This window comes from Bubalus bubalis, chromosome 10, assembly GCF_019923935.1.
Source record: "Bubalus bubalis isolate 160015118507 breed Murrah chromosome 10, NDDB_SH_1, whole genome shotgun sequence".
Lineage (NCBI taxonomy): Eukaryota > Metazoa > Chordata > Mammalia > Artiodactyla > Bovidae > Bubalus > Bubalus bubalis.
This window is the reverse complement of record NC_059166.1, coordinates 41,406,492-41,417,947: the sequence shown is the minus strand read 5'-3', so window position 1 is coordinate 41,417,947 and position 11,456 is coordinate 41,406,492. Positions and strand designations below refer to the sequence as shown.

The 11,456-nt window shown below is 40.5% G+C and overlaps 1 non-coding gene across 1 annotated transcript; it reads left to right on the top strand.

Annotated features, from left to right (window-relative positions):
• The first annotated feature begins 1,496 nt into the window (after positions 1 to 1,496).
• LOC123464649 lies at positions 1,497 to 1,603 on the top strand. The gene has a single exon (XR_006639672.1). It is a non-coding gene; the product is annotated as a U6 spliceosomal RNA (small nuclear RNA).
• The last annotated feature ends 9,853 nt before the right edge of the window (positions 1,604 to 11,456 follow it).

Genomic DNA, 11,456 nt, shown 5'->3' with positions numbered 1-11,456 from the left:
ATGAATGAGGAGTTTTATGTGAGGTGCCAGTGGGGCAATCATTCATTCATTCCTTCATCCATTATATTCATGGGTAATATTGGCTTTTGCACCAGTGTTGTGAGCACTAGGGGTGTAGAACTGAACATATTAGATAAAAAATGCCTGCCCTTGGAAGCTTGCATGGAGAGAGAAGCCATAAACAGAATATGTAAGCAACACATATGTTTTAGAAGTTGTAATTGCTATGGAGAAGAGTAAGGCAGGGAGAGGGAACAGGGAATACAGGAGTCTGACGTAGTTTGTGTTGCAGTTTTAAAGGGGGTGGTCAGGAAGTTCTCCCTGACATTAGATAAAGACATGAAGGAGGCAAGGAAGCCAGCCGTGCATATGAAGGGAAACAGTGTTCCAAACAGAGAAAGCAGCAGATGCAAAGGCCTGGAGGTGGCAGTGTGCTTGGCATCGGCAAAAGACAACACCAAGCCTAGTCTAGACCATTGTCATGAATTTGAAAAGATGCAGGTAAATATACGGATAAATAAAGGTGTTAAACACAGTGATGGAACAAACCTCCTGGAATTTGAGGGAAATGTGAGCTGGTCATATGGATGCAGGACCAACTCCAAGACATGATGGCTGAACCCAAGAAAATAAGGAGAGAGGAAAAGAAAGACCAGTGAAGGACAGATAAATAGGGGAATAAAGGGACCTTCTGAGACCCCAGTTGTAAGATGTGATCAGAGGTAGAGAAACCAGGGAAGGATGCTGAGTAGCTGGAGAGGGCTGGGATGTTGCCATGAAGACTTTGTATGTAATTTCACATTTAAATCTTTTTACTTAATGAATTTACAAGCAATGATGGTTAAAAATAATAATGTATTCAAAATTATTCTGCAAAATAGTCTATCCTACAGGATGGGATCTTAGCTAATTAGACAAAGCTTTGCCAAAATGTTAAGTTTAGCACCAGCAAAGATTCCATCTCCCTGCAATTTCTTTCAATTCTGTATGTTTTCCTTTTGTGTCTCATATTGTTAGCTTTGAAAACAGGAGAATTAGGTTATTCTGAGCAGTTACTAGGTAAGCACAGATGGTTTTGTGTGGTTGCTGGGTGGCCAGCCCTGTGGCACAGATCTATACTCATAAATTGAGTTTGTCAAAAGCATGGAGAATATCCAGCTCTTTACAGGAGCTATATTTCACCAACCTGTTTTTCTTTTCTCTCTCTCAACTACAGCAAAGCACCTGAGTGAACTCTCACATATCATAATCAATAATTTCTTACTTGCTCCTGGGAACAACATATTATTTTTTGTTTGTTCCTGGGCATTTTTCATATGCAATAAACCCAGCTGACATACGTATCCATTAATTAAGAGTGTCAAAGCTTAATGACTAAGGGCAGATAAGGAAAGTCTCGCTAGGGGTCAGGTCTAATAAATTGCGTGGGTTTATTTGTAGTGCCAATCAACTGTTTTTGGTCTCTCTTTTTTCAGCCAAGTTAAGTGTGAGTTACAGTGCTCACTACTGTAGCACATACACTAAAATCAAAATGATACAGAGAAGATTAACATGCAACCCGACCAAGTAGGATATGCAAATTTGTGAAGCATTTCATTTTTTTTTAAGTGAGTTACAGCCACAAAACCTAGAATCTTCTAGTTTCCTCATTGCTATTTCTTTTGTTAAGAGGAATTTACTGGCTAAGAATGTGGTCATTGGCAAAACCCATCTTTCATCTTCATTATTTTTAAACTGCATGATCACAGGCAAGTTATCATTCTCCTTACCCTCAATTTTCTCATCTGTCTCAAAAGAGTTTTTTGTGAAGCTTATGTGAGATAAAGCATGCAACACATAATACAGGGTCAATAGTGATTGAAAGATTGGAAAAACTTAAACTTTCTGTCATAAACTCATACCCACCAAAACGAAAGCCCCACAGAGTCACTTTAAAGTCAACCTAACTACTGGATTCTGAATAAAGAGGTTATCATTGTTTATTACTTGTTAAGTATCCTGAAGGACTGTGTTTGCACATGTATATAATGTAAACTTCCCAGATGGTGCTAGTGTTACCAGAGGCACTAGCATCTGCCTGCCAGTGCAGCAGACACAGGAGCCGAGGGCTTGATCCCTGTATCAGGAAGATCCCCTGGAGCAGGAAAAGGCAACCCACTCCAGTATTCTTGCCTGGAAAATTCCCAGGACAGAGAAGCCTGGTGGGCTACAGTGCACAGACTTACAAAGAGTTGGGCAGGACACACCCCATAATGTAAGCTACAGAAACCACAGGTTGCACAGACCAGGTCTTCTCTTTTTCCTCTAGCTCTGAAATATTTTTCTGTCATGAAGGAGGTTATTTGGGTTATTTATTTTTATCTTGTGAGCCCAAGCCTGTGATCACGTGAGACCCAGTTCACTATATAAATGACAGGAAGTTACAGTATTTCAACCATAGAAAAGCTAGAGTATAATTTTTAAAAACTTCTCCCTGCAAGTGTCAGTATTGGTTTCTAATAATGATGAATTAATGTTAGTCTGTCCTCTCTTAGTATCTAATAAACTATTGTCGTTGTTGCTTAGTCCAATTCTTTTGGGACCCCAAAGACTGTAGCCCGCTAGGCTCCTCTGTCCATGGGATTTCCCAGGCAAGAATACTGGAGTGGGTTGCCATTTCCTCTGCCAGGAAATCTTCCTGACCCAAGAATCAAACCTACATCTCCTACATTGGCAGGCAGAATCTTTACCACTGAGCCAGCAGGGAAGCCCCTAATAAGCTATTAAATAATGTCTAATAATTAGATGATGGGGTGAGAAATCCATTTTTAATATTTATTAAGTATTTGCCCTTAAATACTCTGTCCATTTTTTCCTCAGAGACCTTTCATCATCAAGCACACAAGGAAGATTATTACTGTTTTCATATAAAGATTTGAGACTGTTCAACTTGAGAATCGCAATGCTGTTCTTATTCCACCAAACTTAAGGTTTTCAAAAAACCAAATGACTGGCTTAGAGTTACAAACTTCTTATATCTAACTGACCTGCCCATCAGACACCTGCTTTTTAAAGGAAATGCTTCTTACTTCAAATCATTTGGCATTACAGGAACAGTTTCTGAAACCCTGCTGGAAAAGTATTCTTCAGAGGAGAGGTCCAATATTTCACTCCAGCTTCCACTGAGAATATTAAATCTCTTTTTCTTTTTTTTTGGGCAGCTAAACAAAAATGGCTTTTACTTGTGATATACAAATACAACCAGTTCAAAAAGAGATCACTTTTCGCATTTGATTCCAGTGATAACAAGTTGCTAAGAAAAAAAAAATATATATGTGTGTGTATATATATATATATATATATATCTCAAGAAGGAGTTTATCTTCAAAGTTTTCTCTAAAGAAACCCTAGGAAGGGTTAAAACAAAAGAACCATAAACCTGTCATATATACATCTGATATTAGCAAAAATAACCTGAAAGGAGGTAAAATCTCAAAATTAATATTTTAACATGCTCCAAATAAACAAACAAAAAAGCCTAGTTCAAAAGTCCTGCTACGTTTCTCAAAACCAAGACCTTGGGGGAAATGGAGAAAGACTGATAATTCAAAACTGAATGGGCTCAACACCAGTGATAGGGTGACCTGTGGATCTCAGGCAGTCCTTCCCCCCTCTAACAGTCTTTAGGAAGCAGCAGAGGGGGCTGGATCAGCAGGGCCCAGCACCATCTGCCCACCTACCAAGGGGCTCAATGTCAGGTGTCCAGTGAGCAGAAAGAGAGGATATACACTGAACTTACCTTAGGTGGGATTTACACTGGGGTCCCTTTTGGTTCCTTTTAGTGGGAGGTATCAGAAATCCATAAGCTCTTTAAAAATGTTTAATAAACTTGTTTCGATGAGTTGGTTAGATAGAATCACCGACTAAATATGAGTTTGAGCAAGCTCCAGGAGATAGTGAACGACGGGGAAGCCTGGCCTGTTGCAGTTCATAGGGTCACAAAGAGCCAGACACGACTGAGTGACTGAACAGCAACAAAGTTGGTTTGGTTTTTAAAGGAAAAAAGAAAAAGAAATTCATGATCTAAGACAGTAAATATTCAGCATTCTGTGTCCTTTGAGAGAGAGCAGGAATTGGAGGAAAACCTCTTCTGAAATACGCTTCTGTCCATCCATGATTCTAGGAAGGCTCCTTCCAATGCCCTTCCAGCCATTAAACTCTCCCCCTTGGGAACATGCCCTGGGAGGGGAGGGACAAAGGTGGGCTTATGCTTGTGCAAAGCTGCGAGGCCCTCTCCAAGGGAGCGCCAGTCCACAGCTGCTGGGCCAAGAGCAGCTCCCAGTAGTCAGCAGCGGAGAGCTGGGCAGGGGAAGGGGGCTGTGTGCATAGCTACCCCCTCACCCCTGCAGGAATCTAGGGGAGATCTGCCTGCACTCAGTGGGTGGGGCCTGAGCAGACACAGGTTAGGACAGACACACCTCCTCGGGAGGAACCTCAGGAAGGCAGAAACTTTGAAACACTCCCTACAGCAGAGCTCAAGGTTGTCCAAGGGAAGGGGTGGGTGCTTCTTCCTGGATAAGGGTTTAGTGATTTTCTTCCTGGGAAGGGAAATAAGGTCTGGAGATCAGGACGCTGCATCTTTTGATCAGAACTCTAATTTGGAGATTATAGTCTAAGCTGTCTTCATCCCATGATGGAGAGAAAGGACTTCTCCTCACTCCCACCTGTGCCAGGTGATGCCACCAAGAAAAGCCACTGTCTGGCCTCTGAGAGGCGGTCTTGATGCAGCCCCTGCTGCGGGCGATAGCACTGACGCCTCTCTATGGCAGGGAGGGGTCAGGCTGGGGAGAGTGGGCAGAGGGGCCTGCTGCTGGCTGGGGGCACTCTAGCGGGGCTGGGGCACTGGGGAGGGACCCCCACTTTCTTAGAGCTATCAGAACAAAGATAGGATTAGAAATGGCACTAAATATGCCAGGAGCGAGGGGTCCTTCTTGGGGAAGACGAGGGCCTCCCCGATGTTATTCCCCCACCTCTTGAGAGTAGGAACATGGGTGTCTGGGGTGGTGTGAGAGGCAGGGGGAGAAAAAGTGGTAAGCGTTGATGGAGAAGGGCAGGCAGGCCCTCTGGTTTTCTTCGAATGAAAAACTTGAGTCGCTGCTGTGAGATCAAGTGATTAAGATCAGAATGCAGCCAGGTTCAAAGGCCCAAAGAAGCCATAGGCCCCGTTCACTCTTGTTCCTGGTCCTCTTGGTCCCTCACTGACAAGCAAAGGAGAGAGGGTGGCAGCCTTCCTCCGGAGTCACTGGTCCCCTGGGACAAATGCACACTTACTGTGGATTGTAAAGGCACAGCCACAGAGAACTCCCTGGCTTCCCTGTGTCATGGCACCAAAGACCTTCCCAAGATCTTTATCAGAGCATCCCATACATGACATAGGAGCCTTTTTGAAGCCTGTCTCCAGCGCCCAAAGCCTCCTCTTTGGGAACCAGCCAGACCCTGACCAAGGGCTCCAGGACTTTCAGAAAGGTGGGTATAAACACTCCATTTGTCCAAATATGTGGGTGTGGTGGAGGGGGTGGTGACCATTTAGGTCACACTGCAGAGCACTGAGTAGAGTTCCCTGAGCACTGAATAGAGTTCTCTGAGGACAGTAGATTCTCATTGTTACCTGAAACACAGTATCAATAGTGTATATATGTCAATCCCAATCTCCCAATTCATCCTGTTCTCCCCCTTTCCCCTCTTAGTGTCCATATGTTTATTCTCTACATCTGTGTCTCTATTTCCGTTCTGCAAATAAGACCATCTGTGTTGTTTTTCTAGATTCCACAGGTATGCATTAATATATGATATTTATTTTTCTCTTTCTGATTTACTTTACTCTGTATGACAGTCTCTAGGTCCATCCACGTCTCTCCAAATCATCCAATTACATTCATTTTTATGGCTGAGTAATATTCCAGCCATATTGCATTTAATATTGTACATATGTACATCTTCTTTATTGGTTCTTCTGTTGATGGACATTTAGTTTCCTTCCATGTCCTGGCTATATTATAAATAGTGCTGCAATGAACATTGGGGTGCATGTGTCCTTTTGAATTATGATTTCTTCTGGATATACACCCAAGAATGGGATTGTTGGGTCATGTGGTAGTTCTATTTGTAGTTTTTTAAGGAACCTCCATACTGTTCTCCATAGTGGCTGTATCAATTTACATTCCCAGCAAGAATGCAAGGGGATTCCCTATTCTGCATATGCTTTCCAACTTATTTATTTATTTAAAACCATTTTTGGGGGGTTTTCACTGTTTTTTAAATTGAATATAACACCAGTTGTCAGTTTTGCCTCCTCACTGACTGATGAGATAAATCAGTACAAAATTTGGTATGAAATCCACTGAAGGTGGATTTCAGTCTGGAAATTTATGGAGAAATCTATTTAAATGTCCTAAAGTTAAGCAAGAATACTCATTAAAAATGCAAAAATAAAAAATCATATTATGTGATAGGAATCAGAAACAATAGATGCCATAATAATTGTAGCTATAATAGCATCAAAACAATGATTTTTATCAGTGACATAAACAAATGATTCATTTTGAACGTGCTGCAACTTAGATTTAGTGTTCTCCTTTGGTTCCATTTTGGAATGTCTGGTACAAAAACTACAGATATCTGGGGGCTTCGATCCATGATGAAGCCAAATAATCACCCAATTTTTGTTGAGATGAATTGAAATTTGAATGCTTTATTTGTGGTTATAGTATGCCACCTGCTTGGTGTACTAAAAAAAAAAAAAAGAAAAGCTCTTGTTTTTTCTTGAAAGCTTTCATTTTTTCCCTGGATTTCAAATAACTTTGCTGTAAAAGATGTTGGACTTTGGTGTTTATGTTTCAGCCATCAGTGTATTTCACTCATTTGAAATATGTTGCAGAGATATGACAGCTGAATATTAGTAAAACCCAGCTGGTGAAAACTATTACTCTTCCATTCTCCCATTTATGAGACAATCTCTAAATTCTCTGAATTGGTTTCCAGACTGCAATCCCATAATCACACTGTGTTTCAGTAAAATGAAAGATCTAGCAATGATCTAGCAATTCAAACAAAGGATCATTGGAATTGAAGACAAACGGTGAAGAGAATGGTAGGCAATTGTTTGAAATCTCATGGTGTGTCAGTTAGCTTTTACTGAATGACAAAACACCCTAAAACTTAGTGGCTTAAAACAGAAGCCATTTGTTTGGTTCACACTTTTTGCAGTGGGAGTTGGAATGCACAGGGCAATTCTTCTGGTTTAGGCTGGTTCTCAGTTATCTGTAGTTAGCTGTTGGCTGGCACTGCTTCCAGTGGTTAAGTGGAAGGAATGGGTGGCAGGAATGACTGGACCACATGCTTTTCATCCTCGATAGGCTTGTTTGGGCTCCGTCATATGGTGGTGGTAGTGGTGGCGGTCAGAGGGGAAGCCCCAAAAGCACAAGTGCTTTTCAGCCCTTTGTTTGCATCATGTTTGCTAGCATCCGTTGCTCAAACACGTCCCGTGGCCAAGTTCAGAGTCAAATTTGCAAGTGCTCCATTTTTCATACTTACGGCACATAGCTTACTAAGTAAGATCAACCACTGAGGAAGGGAACCCTTGTTGTATAATTTTGGCACAATTCAAAATCTGTCATCTAAAAAAGTATTTTGAGAATTCTCTGGTGGTCCAGTGGTTAGGACTCAGTGCTTTTACCATAGGCTTGGTTTTGATACTTGGTTGTGGAACTAAGATCCCCCAGACCACACAGCATGGCCAAATAAATAAATAAAACATTTTAGAGATAGGTCAAAGACAGACTCAGTGACAAATAGTAGATAAGTTCAGCTAAAATTAATCCTTTGTCCAAAAACTTTGGGAAACATTGTTTGCATGAGCAGACATTGATTATGAAATTAAGTCAGAGGGAGTTGTGTGTGTTCTCTCTGCTCAGAGTTACCATTGTCTATATTAAAAAAGTGCTGAGAATCTTTGCTTGGGTTCTAGAATGGCTTTCTTAGATAATTCAGTTCAACTCATCCTATTGTTGTGTGTCTAGAGTTTTAGTGAAAGTATGTATTTTTAGCTTATGTGCTTTAAGTATATATATATAATTAAACCATGAAGACTTTTAGTAGAGTTGTAGTTATAAAATCAAGGTAGAATACAATATTGGAGTTCTAAAGGACTGAGAATTATTGATTCACAGAGCTGAGAGAGACAGTTTTCCATCACTGCCTAATATTAGGGTGAGGCCAGAGTGTGACCACTGTAACTCATTCTTGGAAAACAGCAGAAACTGCTCTCAGGTGATAGGATTCATCTGAAAAATAAAGTACAGTCTCTGTCCTCACCCCATCTATTCCAGCCCACTCTACCCAAAACCTTGCTTTAGTACTTCAGGAAATTCAAGAGGTTTGAATGTATTTGGTTTTAAGAAAAGAAATTAATTTAGTTCTTATCATTTAAATAATTAGCACCAATGTTCATAAACTAAACTTAAGTTGTTCTCCCACATAGCATTTCAAGTGAGAGCTTTCTTTTCTGCATTAAAACGTCCCTAAATGACTCTCTTTATTAACCTCCAATTAAAATAAATAAATTTATATTTTTAAAAAAATGACTCTCTTTGACTACTGCTTGGTGAATTTTTCCACCTCTTTGAAAGAATTTGTCTATTTTCCACTCTCTTTTTATGTTTCTTTGTCAGATTCCTGCTGCTCCAGAACTGACTTTTGATGTCAGGACTGAACAAAGTGCTAGATGCAGCATGGCCTCAGTAATTAGCATTACTTGGGAAGATTGATTTGAAGCAGTGAAGGGTTTGAACTCAAGTTACTTTGACGAAAAAAATTTTTATCGAGTTGTTTCCACACTGTTGAACTTCTTGAATGTTTAAAAAGACAGTAAAAGTCAGCTGTACCTGACTTGAAGGAATTGACACTCCATTTCAAGAGCTGCTTATGAAAAAAAAAAGAAACTGGAAAGAAAAGCTGTATGGCACAGCCAGAGAGGGCGGAATGGATCTTGCAATTCAGAGAAGAGCAGCTCCATAAAAATGAGTAAAATTAGTCTTTCTTCAAGGAGGTGGGACTTGAGGTGAAGCTTATAGGGAGTAGAAATTTTCAGAATAAAAGTGCCTAAGGAATTGAGATCCTAAATTATATAGTGGAGTACGAAGCATGGAGAATATCTCTATTTTCTAGATTCTGCTTGTAGCATTCACTCTGAAGTGTAAGATTCTAAAGCACCAAAGACAGAAGGGGCAAGCCAGCCGTGCAAGCCAGGGGCAAACTGGTATGGGATGCCCACGAGCCAGAAGAAGAGTAGTCTGACTGAACTAGGGGTTCTACTGAAACTAACTGGAATCAGTGCTGGGTACATAAACAGAACTGGATTAAGGAGGGCCTTGACTATGCAAATGAGGATCCTAAGTGTGATTTGTACGTATTAGGGACTCAGAAATGTTTGAAAAGAAACATAGGGACTTCCCCAGTGGTCCAGTGGTTAAAAGTTCACCTTCCCATTCAGGAGGTGTGGGTTCAATCCCTGGTCAGGTAGCTAAGATCCCACATGCCTTGGAGCCAAGAAACCAAAACATAACAGGAGCAATATTATAACAAATTCAATAAAGACTTAAAAAGAGCCCATATCAAATAATCTTTTTAAAAAAGAATTGCTTCCTTAAAAAAGAAAATCAATGTATTTAATGTCTTTAAAGATTAGAGCATTGAACTAATAGTTATTTGACCGCAGTTGGCAATGAGTGCCTGAAGAGAAAGCCCACCAAATTGCTTTTATGACCAGTTAAGGGTAATTAGAAATAGGTTCACTTATTTATATATCACTGGCAAACATTAAATTTATTCTCTATTGGTTCCCCAATTCTGCAATCTTGTTAAGACTTGCAGTTGCCTCAATTATTCTTTTTGTATATATGGTACCAGTGAAAGCTTCAGATGCCCCCAGTTCAGACAGCACCAAATTCAAATAAGTGGTATCTCAGTCAATAAAGCATTCCTTATGGATATCTCAGAACTCTGAAGAGCTAGAAATTCTGCATTTTGATCTCATGCTGTATTAACATTAACCAGGGTGTTGCTATTGCAGAAAAGGTAAAGATATAGACTAAATTGTGTTTCCTTCTCCTCCAAATTCATATGTTGAAGCCCTCACCCTCAATGTGACTGTATTTTGGAGGGCCTTTAGGGTGATAAAATTAAATGAGGTTGTAAGGGTGGGGCCCTGTTTTGATAGGATTGGTGTCTTTCTAAGAAGAGAAAGAGTTTAATACAACTCACTCTGCATGAGCAGAGAAGAAAGCTATTGAGGATACAGTGAGAAGGTGGCCATTTACAAGTCAGGGAGTGAGACCTCACCAGAAACTGAGTTTTCCAGCTCTTGGTCTTGGACTTCTAGCCTTCAGAACTATGAGAAAATAAATTTCTGTTGTTTAAGTCACCTAGTCCGTGGCTCTTTGTTATGGCAAACGGAGATGACTAATATAGGTAGTAACCCTAAAAGTGACAGCTGCCTCATTTGTCTTATTGTCCATAATTGAGTTCTAGGCATCCAGGGTTGCAGGTTTCCATTTGAATTACTTTAAAGAATGTGAGGTTCTATACCTTGACTTAAAAAAAAAACACAATTATTTATTTGTTTGGCTGCTTCAGGCCTTAGCTGTGGCAAGCGGGATCTTTGTTGTGTTGCGTGAGGTCTTTCACTGCAGCCCCAGGGCTGCCCCGTGGCATGTAGAACCTTAACTCCTCAACCAGGGATGGAACCTGTGTCCCCTGAGTTGCAAAGCAGATTCTTAACCACTGGACCACCCGGGAAGTCCTACCAGATCTTGACTTTGTCATCCTTGTATACATACTGCTCTCAAGTGTCAGGGGATAACTTCTTTACAAAACCTTAGCAAGGACTATTGTAAATTTTGATCATGGATGAGAAACTCATGAGAAAATTTCCCTGAGGAAATATGCACTTTTGTGCAGATGAGAGCACTGATGTTTGCTAAAACAGAGTATTGATTCATGAACTCTAATTTAAATTGGTGAGTGACTGATCTCTCGACAGTACAGGGACTGACAGATCTATTTGTGCAACGTGTAGATTGTCTTTTGGCTGATGGACATTATTTGATATTTTGCCAATAAGCCCTTTCTCCTGAACTGAACTGGTTGTGCTTTTTATTTGTATTGGCTGCACCATGCAGCTTGCAATATTTCAGTTGCCTGACCAGGGATCAAACCCTGACCCTTGGCAGGAGAGTTCCGAGTCCTAACCACCAGACCACCAGGGAATTCCCTAAAACAAAAATTTAAAAAAATCTGAAAACAAGACATCTTAATAGGTTCTGATTGAATTAATAGATTTTTTTCTATTATAAAGAGATTAAAACAGGTAGCATTTTGGAAGAGAGAGAGATACTACCACGACTACTACTATTATTATG